Genomic DNA, 3,526 nt, shown 5'->3' on the forward strand with positions numbered 1-3,526 from the left:
CCGGCACACCGGGTTCTAGTCCTGGTTGGGGCGCCGGATTCTTTCCCAGTTGCCCCTCTTCCAGGCCAGCTCTCTGCTGTGGCCAGGGAGTGCAGTGGAGGATGGCCCGGGTGCTTGGGCCCTGCACCCCATGGGAGACCAGGAGAAGCACCTGGCTCCTGCCTTCGGATAGGCTCGGTGCGCTGGCCGCAGCACGCTGGCCGCGGCGGCCATTGGAAGGTGAACCAACGGCAAAGGGAGGACCTTTCTCTCTGTCTCTCTCTCTCTCACTATCCACTCTGCCTGTCAAAAAAAAAAAAAAAATTGGCACCAAAACTCCAATCTCACACTGATAGCCACCGAGGGGTACCAGCCAGGATGGGCGGAACTTGCCATTTCTTCTTAAGAGACAGACGAGCTACACATCATCTTTACAAGCAGGAGGGATACCTTTCCAGAAAAGCAGAAATGCTGACGCTGGGAATGTGAGCAATCTATGCAGGGGCGAACTGACCTACAGAGATCAACATTTTAAAAGCCAAGAAGAGAGAGAAATGAAGGGAAGAAAATCACGAAAATGTGATTTCACAATGATGATAAGAGACTTAAAAATCATTTTAAGATGATGAAGATTTTGAGGGCAGTTGTTGGGAATGGAAAAGTTTTGTTGTACATTATATGAACACTTTAAAATATGTATATCATAGAGACAGTATTTCAAATGAGTAGGGAAGGAAAGATTACTTAGTAAATAGTGTTGGAGATAACTGGTTGGCTATCTGCAGAAAAATTAATATTACAGCCAGACCTAAGGCTTTAAACTAGGATAAATTTCAGATGGAGCAGATTTAAAGGTAAACAATAAACCATAAATGTGTGAAAAGGAAGCCATATATATATATATATATATTACAATTTTAGACTGGCAAAGTCCTGACTGAAAATCCAGAAGCTGCAAAATAAAAGGATTTCTAAACCACCAGTGGCAAAATGAAAGGCCAAGCAACAAACTGGGGGAAACATGTGCAACGAAAGTCACAGATTAATCCTTAATACCCCTACTGCAGAAAGAGCTCCTACAAATCCATAATTAAGAAAGACCAGTATCACACTAAACAGACCAGTGGATCATTGGACAGGCAACTGCCCCTAAACACAGGAAGATTCTCACTCTCACTCATGGTACCAGCAACACACATTGAAACCACACTGAAAGGCCATCATCACAACAACAAAGATTCGTTAAAAGGTTGGAAACACTTTATTAGCAAAGTTGTGAGGAAATGGGCACTCTGTGCTACTGAGAGTGCTTTCAATTGGTAGACTAAGAAGGGAAACCTACCAATTTCTGTCCAAATTATGGGTATGCGTGGGTTTCGAAAGTTATTTGCAGCAAAATAAATTTATCTTTTAACTGCATTTTCTGTGGACCTGTTGAAGTACCCTTGTACGAATGCTGACATCCTTATATCGAGTAGTTCCCATTTTAGAACCCATTAAAGGTTAAGAATATCTTTTATTTATTTCATAGGGAGACAGAGAGAGAGAGAGAGAGAGAGGTCTTCTATCCATGCTGCACTTCCCAAATGGCCACAACAGTCAGTACCAGGCCAAAGCCAGGAGCTGGGAACTCCCTCTATGGGAACTCCCTCTATCCAGGTAGTACCTGGCTCACCACTGCTGCCCCCTGGGGCATGCCTTGGCAGGAAGCTTGAATCAGAACACTTGAACCCAGTTCCTCCAGTACTGGATGTGGGTATCCCGAGCAGCAACTTTTTTTTTTTTTTTAAGATTTATTTTCATTTATTTGAAAGACAGAGTTACAGAGAGAGGTAGAGCCAGAGAGAGAGAAAGGTCTTCCATCCATTGGTTCACTACCCCAAATTACCACAACAGCCAGAGCTGAGCCAATCCAAAGCCAGGAGCCAGGGGCTGCTTCTGGGTCTCCCACGTGAGTGCAAGGGCCCAAGGACTTGGGCCATATTCCACTGCTTTTCCAGGCCATAGCAGAGAATTGGATCAGAAGTACAGCAGCTGGGACTTGAACCGTCACCCATATGAGGCACCGGCACTGCAGGCCGGGGCTTTAACCCACTGCACCACAGCACCGACCCCATCCAAGCAACATCTTAACCACTGCAAGGAACACCTGCCCCTGGGCTTTGTTCTTGCTCTAAATTTGCTGATATGCAAAATAACATATTCATTGTAACATTGTTGTAATGACAAAAACTGGAAAAACATAAATGTCCATCTAAAGAGGAACTGGTAAATAAGGCATGCTATACTCAAATAGTCAAGTATAATGCATTTAACAAATAGTAAGGTAGTTCTTTATGCATACAGGATGGCCTCAAGATATAGTTTTATTTTTATTCATTTGAGAGAGAGCGCGCGTGAGAAAGAGAGAGAGAGAGAATGCCATCCCATCTGCTAGTCCACTCCCCAGATTCCCACAAACAGCGGAGGCTTGGCCATGGTCAGAGCCGGGAGGCATGAATGCATTCCAGGTCTCTCTCCCACGCTGCCTCCCAGGGCATGCATTAGCAGGAAGACCAGTCAGGACACAGAGGCAGGACCCGAACCCAGGTCCTCTGGTGTGCAGCACGAGCATCTTAACAGCCAGGCTTAATGTCCACTCCGAGCTGTACAAGTAAAAACACCAGGACGCGACACGGTGTATGCAGTATGGTACCCTCTTCGTAAACGCGTTCACAAAAGAACATCCACGTGGCAGGAGAGACTGCAGGGTGGAAGACAACTCTGCAAGAGCATACGGAAAACTGGAACCCGATTTCCCTGCGACGGGGAATCCGGTTCCTGAGGGCAACAGGTGGGAGGGGGCTTGCCCATCATACATTCTGTTGTACATCTGAGATTTTAAGCGACATAACGGGATTTCACACTAAAAAAAAAAAAAAAATAGGCTACAAAGTATTTTTAGGAAACGAAACCTTGGTGTCCCCAGATGTCAGGTCGCTGGCTAGAGACTGGATGTCCCGCAGCTGGGCAAGATAAGGCAGGCCCCTGGAGGCTCTCAAAGAAGCAGGGCGAGAGTTTTCCCAACAGAGCGAAGCAGACAGCCAGCCACGTGGGCAGGTCTCCCCTGGGTTATCAGTGTTTCCTCCCAGGCCGGGCTATAAAAAGCTTCCCCCTTTGCAGCCACCGTCTTGGCCTCAGCTGTCTGTGCCCGGTGACGTCTCTGACTTCTGACGTCGGTGACCTTCCGGGAGCCAGCCGGGGCCATAGCCCTGGGAGACACACCGGAAACTCGGAGGTGCGCGTGCGCACTGGGCGACCTTCCCTTCCCAGAGCAGCAGGGGCCAGGGCCCAGGGGAGACACACCGGAAATTCGGAGATGCGCGTGCGCACTGGGCGACCTTCCCTTCCCAGAGCAGCAGGGGCCAGGGCCCAGCGGAGACACACCGGAAACTCGGAGGTGCGCGTGCGCACTGGGCGACCTTTCCTTCCCAGAGCAGCAGGGGCCAGGGCCCAGCGGAGACACACCGGAAACTCGGAGGTGCGCGTGCGCACTGGGCGACCTTCC

General features: G+C 48.7%; 1 long non-coding RNA gene across 1 annotated transcript in view; it reads right to left on the reverse strand.

Annotated features, from left to right (window-relative positions):
• Positions 1-3,321, reverse strand: part of LOC103351649 (uncharacterized) — a 48,099-nt gene extending 44,778 nt beyond the window's left edge. Inside the window, exon 1 of the long non-coding RNA XR_007911808.2 lies at positions 2,934-3,321. This is a non-coding gene — a long non-coding RNA (uncharacterized lncRNA). The remainder of the gene's footprint in view (positions 1-2,933) is intronic.
• Between the last annotated feature and the right edge of the window lie 205 nt (positions 3,322-3,526).

This window comes from Oryctolagus cuniculus, chromosome 20 (genome assembly GCF_964237555.1).
Source record: "Oryctolagus cuniculus chromosome 20, mOryCun1.1, whole genome shotgun sequence".
NCBI lineage: Eukaryota > Metazoa > Chordata > Mammalia > Lagomorpha > Leporidae > Oryctolagus > Oryctolagus cuniculus.